Here is a 10,277-nt window from a genome sequence, read left to right as displayed (position 1 = left end):
GGCCTCAGACAAATCATGTGATTTTTTTTTTCACTCAAAAATTCACTATATTGACCATGTAAAATTGGATCAGGGGCCCCTCCCCAAAGATCCTACAGGGGCCACACAGTGCCGTTTTTAGGCATATGGGGATCACCTGATCTCGACCCGAGGGTCCTCACAAAAATTGGATCTGGTTGAAATTTTCGAGAATTCGCCTGGTAGGGCTTCAGAAAAATCACTTGGCCCGGGGCTCCATGATCAAAGCCTCCTAGATACTACTAGGAGTACTTCTAGGAGGCTTTGCCATGATGCTCTTTAGATAGCCCTTTTACCCTACACAGCAACGTCGACGCTTGCTATAACGATCGGTAAAATGAGTCCGAAATTTTTTCTATTTATCTCATGTTATTTTTTATCAAATATAACCGGGCCGCAACTGGGGCAGCAGGTGGGTCCAGTGCCCCGAGCGCTGTCCAGACGGGACGCAAATTTCACCCTTTAGTCTCTCTTTGAATTAAACACCAAAATGTGTGCTTAACCCGACTGACCAAGCATCTAGTTGCGGCCTTGAATGTAACAACTACAACTTACAAAGACCATTCAATCCAATCCAACGCACGAACTCAACTCTACCCCGCCCAATTTTTTGCCAAGAAATGTACAACATCCGTGTTTTTCGTAAGCCAATATTGAGTTAAACTTTGACCCTTGTTATTGGAGAATTCGGTTCACGATTGTGTACATTAAATTAATTTTTAAAATGTTGTTATTATTTTTCACCTGCACAAACATTTCCATTACTCTAACATAATGAACAATATAATTTTTTATTTCACTCAAATACGTAATTCTCTCATATGAAGCTAATTTTTTTTCAAACTTTCGATATAACGGCCATCCAATATAATGTCTGTTCCGTGTAACGAGGGGGAAATCGTTACAACGAACGTAGACAGTGTAACTATTCTCATCTCGTATATTTCTCGTTTCAGACGTTATTTTCGTAGAGTTCCTTCACGTTAAGTAACTGAAAATTTGCAACAGTGTTTCATTTCTTGCTATAACAAGAAAAGAATAATTTTTAACTTGAAGAAATGACCGATAATAACCTATCGCACATCGTGAAAGACTAAATTCAATATGTCCTATGTTGGCAAATTTATCGCCAGATTTGTACCGTGTTAGCCAAATGAGGTCTGTTTGAAATTTTTTTAGCCAAATCAACACTTTTTTGCCAAAATGTGGAAACACAGGACTTAGCCATTCATAGAAAGAGGGTTCGAGCCTTGGAGAGAAAATTTCTCAAGGCTAAAGGTAAGTTCAAGGGTGAGGCCCATACGATTTACAAAAAGGCTAGAGCAGAATATCTAAAGAAGGTTAAGAAAACTAGGAACGACTGCTGGACAAATTTTTGCGCTGCTGAAAACAACCCTTATGGGATCGCATACCGTTCTGTTTTCAAAAGCAAGAGAGTACCGCCTCAAGTTTTGATGATGCAAAGCGGGAGTCACAATTCCACAATCTTGGAAGCGGCGGAGCAGCAACTCGATACGATTTACCCAGATCCTACGTACCCAGTATCCTTGGTAAAACCAATTAGAACTGGTATCCCAGATGACGAGCAAATTACAGTGGAAGAGATCAGGAGTATTGTCACAAGATTGAAGAATAGAAGAGCACCTGGCTTTGATAATATTAGTGTTCCCATACTGAAGACATTATTCGAAGCCAATGCCGAATCGTTTACTGAAATTATCAACAGGTTCCTGGAATTATCTCTCTTTCCTAAACATTTTAAAAAGGGAAAGCTCCTGCTATTCCTTAAGAAAGATAAAGACCCACAATTGCTACGCTCATATCGTCCAATTTGCCTACTATCCACTCTAGGTAAGGTCTACGAGAAAGTTATAGTGCAAAGACTTATGTATCAATTGGAGTGCATGAACTGGCTAAGTCCTCTACAATTTGGATTTCGTGCTGGAGGGTCAGCTGAGAAAGCTATAGATTCACTGTTGCAAGCAATTGTCGGTATGCATCAACAAGGCTATCAAACGGCGATAGTCACGATAGATATTCGTGGAGCCTCGATTCGCTGCGCCATGAAATAATTATCAATCAACTTCGCCTACTGCCACTTCCTGGAAACCTGACGCGAGTTATTCAGAATATGCTTTCAGACAGATATATAATGATGTCCACAGACGAAGGAATAGCCATGAAAAAGCAGATGAAAGGGTGTCCACAGGGCTCATGCAGCGGCCCCTTGATGTGGTCACTTGTCCTCAACACGCTTTTACAGATTAACTGGGGCCCGCGGGTATATCTACAGGCATTTGCTGACGATCTGGTATATGTTATATCCGGCGAAGACCATATAGCAATAACGGATGAAGCACAGACAGTGTTCGGAAAATTGAGCAATTGGCTGGCTAATAATAAACTTCAATTGGAAGTAGAAAAAACCCGCTTCTTGTGGCCGCACCCAAAGAAAAAGATGAAACCTAAGATTTGTTTCCTTACTCGTATACCTTCAATACATACGAATTCGACCGTCTCAGATAATACGATACCTTGGTGTGTACTTTGATAGTAAATTGAACTTTATGGCGCACATCCAAAAACAGGTCGACAAAGTAAATGGCACACTGCAATTACTGTGCAGATTGGCCGGATCGAAATGGGGAATGCAGCGAACCTTTCGCAACATCTTATATAAGACTATTGTACAAAGGCAACTTTCATACGGATGCGCCACTTGGTATCAGCACCCAACTCAAAAACAAAAGAGAGCTCTGGATATCGCACAGCGTCCCTTTCTTCTATATGTTACAGGAGCATACGTTACAATCGCGAACGAAGTTCTGTATGTGGCTACAGGCAACCCAGCTTTGAGTATTTACATGGAGTACGAGGCTCTTAAGACCAGACTGCTACATCTTGAAAAGGACATAATATTGGACGAGCAGAGAATTTCGTCAAACCAATTTGAGCAGCGACATAAGCAATGGCTGTTTCACCCAAGCAGAGATCTCACCAAGTCTCAAATAATGCCATTTGGTATTGATAATATAGATTCCTTGGGCTCTAAGAAAATATTCACTGATGGCTCTAAAACAGAAACGGCTACTGGCTGCGCGTATGCGGTACTAGCGGAAGATGGTTCAATAGAGGAGCAATGGAGTCGAAGGTTAGCTAAAGGGAATAGCGTATTCCAAGCCGAGATTTTTGCGATACTCAATGCTGTTAAACGTGCGGAAGAGATGCTTTGTCCAGTAACAATCTTGACAGATAGCGCATCTGGCCTCCTAGCCATACAAGATCCTCGTTCACCTAACCCTGACGTACGAAGTATTCGTCTTATCCTACGCGCTCACGGCAACATTAGGTTAGTCTGGGTCAAAGCGCACGTAGGTATTGCTGTAAATGAAAAAGCGGATCAACTTGCCAAGGAAGCGACAACATTGGAAGACTTGGTTGTCCTACCTTGGCCGAAGAGTCATGCCCGCAATATCTTGAAAGACAGAATGCTTCATCTTTGGCAAGTTGAATGGAACAAGAACTCAACGAAAGACGCCTACAAGATGCAACGTCGAGTGGCTTTGCGCAAGTGTGTATGGCCGCGAACAAAAACAGTTCTTTTAACTGAGCATGGTCCATTTCCGACACACTTGCAGCGCTTTGGACGATCATCTCACAATGCTTGTAAGTGTGGTGCTACGGGCTCGCTATGGCATTACGTCCGCCAATGTCCACACACATCAGCGTTTCATTTTGGTCAGATGTCACAAAGTCAGATAAAGGCATTCAAAAGAAGAATACTAAAAAGTCCGATGAACTTCTCACGCATTCAAAATTTGATTCAATTTTTAGACCGAAACCTATATTTGCTGCACGACAAGAAGGGTGGACTACGGAAGAAGCAGGATGAATTTCAGCCTTCCAGACCTAAAGCTGATACCAGGGAGAGTCTACAACTTGCGGCCACGTAGGGGTACTGGAAATTCACGAAACTGATACGTCGTTGAACGGCGAACTTCATTAGAGAGACTATAAACACTTAACATGTTAACGTGATGAATCAATGCCACCCATAATCCAGCTAGCCAGCCAATGTAGCTTCGGGAATGATGAAAATCTCCTAATTGCCCAGGAGAATTAAGACGTAGGAAGCTTATGGAACAGGAATGTGTGCCTAGAATAAGCTAAAACATCTGGGTGTCCGAACATTGGCTGACTTGGACACTTGGACAAGGACATGTGACGCAAACATGACATCGATCCGTCGTTGTACGGCCTACACGACTAGTGACATCCAACGAACGCGGATGGACCGCCACCAACGGAATTTGATTATCGAGTCCCGACGTGCCCCAAGGACGCTATAATATCAATTTAGATTTCGATTCTTAGATCATGATTTATCATAATTATTTCGTTGATTTATACTCCTGTAATTGGACTTGTTATTCTGTTATACAAATTTATATAGATATATATACATATTTAATAAAATTCCGGATGCACCCATCTTTCGGGAACGCTTTGATATCTCCTTGAGATGGGAAGCTGGGTGTGTCCGGTCCTTCAATGTTCAATGTTCAATGTCGTTTTAATCAGATTACGTGTACAATAAAACGGCAATATATTTTTTTGGTTTTTTTGAACTTTCATTGAAACTGTTACGCGTAAAAAGCTTCAATGAATGATGTAAAAATTATTGCTTGACGAATGTGTGACTGGTGGAAGCAGTAAATAATCAATTAATAATCAATCAATCAATTGATTCAATGAGAAACTTTTAATGAAACTTATTATGTTACGAATTGACATATTCGAAATAATTAGTGGTTTCGGATATTTTCTATTGATTACACTATTCAACACTGATTTTGTTCTCGAGGATATTTCAGTGATTTTAGAGTGCTTTTGGGGCACTTATTCTGAATCTGACATTGGTTTTATCAGATCGTCTCTAGTTTTTGAGTTAGAATAAAAGTTGAATTTAAATGGTAATACCATAAGCAAAGCGTGATCTATGGGGGGAGGGTGATCCATCCCTCTAGCAAAATGTGACAATCCATGAAATTTTTGAAACTTTTATATGACAATATTAGATTTTCAACCCATCCGTTGAAAATTACCTGTATCAACGCAACGTTTTTGTGATTAAATAACAAATTCAAGAAAACTGACTAAAAAAATAGGAAAAACAAATACATTTTTAAAAAAAAAATTCGGGACGGAGAAAAAACAGAAATAATGAGACTATTCCGGAAAATACTGGACAAAATGAAGGACGTATGGTCACCCTTTCACAGTTACCAGCTCATTTTATTTATATTTTATTTTTGTAAAATCCACATTCCCCCCTCCAACAGGGAGCGCTAGATCCGCTCTGGCTATTGGAATTGTACTAAATGTGAATCATTTATAAACTTAATATCAATACATAAAAATCACTGATGCCTGGTAATGATATAAATGTGATAATGTGTTCAATAAAATAGGAAAGTAAATAAAAAGTTGAAAGAAAGATTTTCACCCAAAAATTAGTGGCTGCAAACTAAATTTAAATATTGATACTGTATTATGTGCATTATCTCAAAAACTAGAGCCAATTCGACAAAACCAACAACAGTTTTGAAATCAAAACCCCTATATACCCTAAGGCCGGAATTACACTGTAAAAGTTTGATAAAATCCCTTGTATAAAACTCAAAAAATTCAACCAATAAATTTCATAGGTTACATTCGAGCAAATGAAACTGATAATCTTATTGGTGGCATTTTACAAGTTTTATAAAATTACTTTTATCGAACTTTTATAGTGTAATCCCGGCCTAAAACCATTAAAATTTCCTTTTTGAACATTAATTTTTTTTTTTTCAGCCTATTTTAATCTATTCACAAACGTTTAGTTTTATGGTAGTTACTAGCTATAATACCCGGTGCTTGCCCGGGTTTTCTCCAATTACTGGGCGGATTGAAAAAGTGACAAACCATTATGGGGCCATTCAAGTATTAATGTATGTCAGCATCAATTTGGGGGGGGGGGGGGGGAATTTCCGATTTGCTGACTTTTGATGACAAGCGGGAGGGGGTTTGGATAATGCGTACGTCATCAATCACCCTTTATGAAAATATGAAATAATTTTAATGGCATCTTACTCGGTGCTCCAAAAACTAGAAAAACCTTTCGATAGTTTCTGGGCACTTGAAGTAACGCAACACCCCCCCCCCTCCCATTGATAAGTGCCCTGTACAGAGCCACTTTAGTGCTTTAGTGATCTTTTAATGATTCACGGATCCAAGTGATCTGGAAATGTGTCCGGGCCGCTTAAGTGTTCTCGAACTGTGACACGCATCACTCAAGTGATCCGTAATTATATGCCGCGGATCACTTAAATAATCTGGAAATGTGACGCGGGTAACTTCAGTGATATAGAATCGCACTAGGGGCCACTTAAGTGCTCTAAAACTACGTCACATGTCACTCAAGAGACGTCTAAATGTTACACAAATCGCTTAAGGGAATTGTACCACGGGACACTTAAGCGATCTGTACATGTGCCGCTTAGTTCATTTTTACAAAATTATGTTTGAGGAGGGCAGGCCGCATCAGATAACCCCCCGCCCCCCAGGGTCATATTTGGTCATATTTGGGCCAAGGGCCTTTATGCGATTCATCATTATATGGCTTAGAGGTTGTGGGTCGCAATGAATTGATTAAAGATAAATTTTGAGTTCATAGCCTTCAAATAACATTGAAATTAACAGAAATTGATTATAATTAATAAAATACATATAAAGGTATTTTTTTCCGAAAAATTTCAATTACAAAAATAATTTTTTTGCATTAAAAAAATAAATTTTTGATCGTCGGGAGCCACGAACCCCCAAGCCCCCCTTCCAGTGTACGTCTCTGATCCCACCAATATGCGTTAAGATTCAGAGGGGCAGAGCTGATGACGAAATTTTGCTGACAAGGGGGGGGGGGTCAAAGTTTTGCTGACTTTTGCTGACAGGAGGGGGGAGGATAAAAATCTGCTTACGTAATAGTTGAACGGCCCCTTTCAAACGCATTTGTTAAGGAATCACGGTAGCCAAAGTAAACATTCCAAAAGTGATTATTAATACTCAGGAACCATTGTTACGCGAGTTTTTTTTTGCCTATTTTGGGCCTTTGCTCTGCCCTGACGTACTTTTAAAGTAGTCTGTCGTTCAAGTCGGGCTCCGTTTGGTATAAATGCAAAGTTTGGCGTCGATCGATGTAAAATTGCAGATTTGTATAGAGAACATACACACACACACAGACAGACAGAAAATCAGTTTTATGTATATAGATTATGTAATGCATTTTCTCTCTCTCAAGAAAACGAGGTAGTTTCCAGCAATCAGACGTTGTGGAAGCAGATATGGTCCCAGAAGATTTTTGTTTATAATGCTACACCAAACATTAATTCCCCACCGAACCTGATGAGCATTTGAGCGTGTTGCATAGGGATTTGAAAAATCCCTGATATGACTGTTATGGCTGTTAAAGACACCTTCACGAGTAAACGTTGCTTTGTCAGTCCATAGAATCCTGTTTAGAAGAGTACTGTCATTGGAATGTTGTTGAAGGAGCCATTGGCAGAATTCTTTTCTTCGTGGATAATCTTCTGATGAAAGTGCTTGCACCCGTGTGTAATGATACGGATGCAAGAACTCATCGTGCAAAACGTTTAAGGCAGTTACGTGACTTTAATTTAATTCTCGCGTGATCGCTCGACTGCTGGTCGTTGGATCCGATTCAACCAACGACAAATATGTTGTCTTCGAAAGCCGGTGTCCTCACGGTCAACACTGGTCCAACGTCTACTTTTGGTTGGGGTGATATACACCCTTACTCGTGCAATAGGCGGTCCAGTCGCAAAATAACTTTATGGTCTGGGTGCTTTCGCGTTGGTTGATTGTATAACCTTACTGCTTGCAAGGTCGATCCATGGCACTCACCTAATATAAGGTGCATGTCACAATATTCATGTATGCTGAATGCCATCAAATTAGAAATTGTAACAAAAAATAAATAACTAGCAGTACTTTCTGGAGAGTAAAACAAAATGATTGACGCTTATATCTGTAAAGCTGGCGCTGTGAGGTGCAAAGAACATATTCTGATTGACTTGTGAACAAAAGTTTTTTTCCCTTTCTTGAAAAGTGCGAGAAAAAAAAATGGTTTTTATATCTTTTTCGTTTTCAGTATAATACATTTTTAGCATTGTCAAAAATGCCTAGTTTTTAGTTTGGTGAATTCGGCCAGATTTTAAGTGACGTTATCAATTTTTAAAGGTGACCATAGGGTGACCATACGTCCTCATATTTCCCGGGACAATCTCGATTTTTTGTTTTTCTGTCTGTCCCGAATTTTTTGCAAAAATGTCCCGATTTTTCACGTATCTTTAATGAACACAACTTCAGTTTTTGTTCATTTTAGTCTGCAAATCAGTGATTAAAATTATCTTTCCACCTCAGAAATTATATTACGGTAATTATTACACAACAAATAAGAATGTTCCTCACACATTTGTCTTTTTTTTTTAATTTTAATTCACTGCAATTTGAAGTGGAGCTTCATTTCCCGCGGTTGGAGACTTTTCTGTGATTTTAGTACGAGTAGGCAAATTTGCTTCCTTTTGGCATAATTTTTGGCTATAATTGGCAATGTCCGGTATTATTTTCCCGTGTTTTGAAACCCAATTTCCCGTGTTTTTCTTGAGCAAATATGGTCAGCCTAACGTTGTTCGAGGGGTTTACCAACATAAAACTCAGCTATTTGAGCATAAAATGGTGTAAATTATCTGAATGGTGCGGACGTCAGAGTAAAAAAAGATGCAATAGACTTTGTGAAATCAGAAGACGGCTGTGGTATGATAGTCATTGGAAGTGCTATGCCCGGCCCGTACTTGCACGGTCTCGCACGATTCTAAATCAAATATTTTGCATGCCCTTCTCGGCCAACGCATTCTAAATATATAATAAATAAAATACGGTATATTATATTGATATCCAATAATTTGCCGCTTCTCAAATTTTTCCTCTCTCAGCAGCTGTACATGTCGCACATGCCTAGAACGCGGTCATGCAGAAAACGCGAATGAGATAACTATAGCAAATCCAATCTGTTGCTTCAAAGCACATTATGTAAGTACCTGAATCAGAAGCGTATTTACAGGGGAGGTTCAGTAAGCTATACTGCATAGTGCAGTAAGTTTGGAAGGGCAGCAAATTTCGGGAACAGGAGGTCAAAGAAATTACTTCATAGAATGGGGAAAGGGCGGAAAAACCATGTAAACCCTCTTCGGATCTGAATAGTACCCGATAAAAAGCAGAAACTCTCTCGTTTTTGTATGCTCTCTATTGCCTTGTGTCGTGGCGATATTTTCCATATTAAGTGAATCCGACAATTTCGCACATGCTCAGTCCCGAGAAATTTGAACCTCAAATTGCAAGACACAATTGTACTATTTCTAGATGCAATGGAAGTCGAGGAACCCCGAAATTTATTTATTTTTTGTTTTTGCACATCATCATAACTTGAAGAAAAAAAAAGTAAACAAAAAAAAAGATAATCGATTCGTTGATCCTCTATCGATAAAGAAGAGAAAAATCCGTTCGAACACGAATTCTGTTAATGAAGAGATAACCACTTGAAAACGTGACGCGTTGATAATTCATCAGCAACTCTTTCACCTTAATTATCACCATCTTAGTTCAAAATTAATTGATTTTTTTTTTCTTTATGAGATTATCATTACATAATAGTTCAACTGCCTGTTCGTGAACGGATCCGAGGCTTCATTTTCGAATTATAGCGTAAGCATTTCAATTTTCCCTAATGATTCTTGTAAAAGTTGCTTGTGAGAAGGAGAGAAATAACCCTTCCCACTCATTTATTTTCTCCTTCAAAATTTAATAACGCAATTGTATGAGAGACTGCGTTACATAAAACTGCCACATATCTGTATGTTCGTAGCTCAGACTATGTCTGAAACAGTAACTCTCAACCTGTAATGTCCGTGCACATTCCAGGAGCTGTGCGGCTTTTCAGGAAAATAAAATAAATCAGTAAATCCGATATAAATAAATGAATAAAAAGTATCTTGTGGAGCTTTGTCATAAACGTTACATACTAAAAAGGGCTTTGCAAGTCAAAAACGGTTCAGAACTTCTTTTCTATATGAGTTTTTCAATTCCAATCCACATAATTGCAAACATCGATTGCAGAAGAGTCTAGATCACTTCTGGGTCTGGGA

The sequence above is a fragment of the Pholcus phalangioides genome, unplaced genomic scaffold (genome assembly GCF_987345545.1).
Source record: "Pholcus phalangioides strain wild (caught in Gottingen) unplaced genomic scaffold, Ppha-v1.0 ptg000009l_1, whole genome shotgun sequence".
NCBI lineage: Eukaryota > Metazoa > Arthropoda > Arachnida > Araneae > Pholcidae > Pholcus > Pholcus phalangioides.
Note: the sequence above shows the minus strand (reverse complement) of the source record.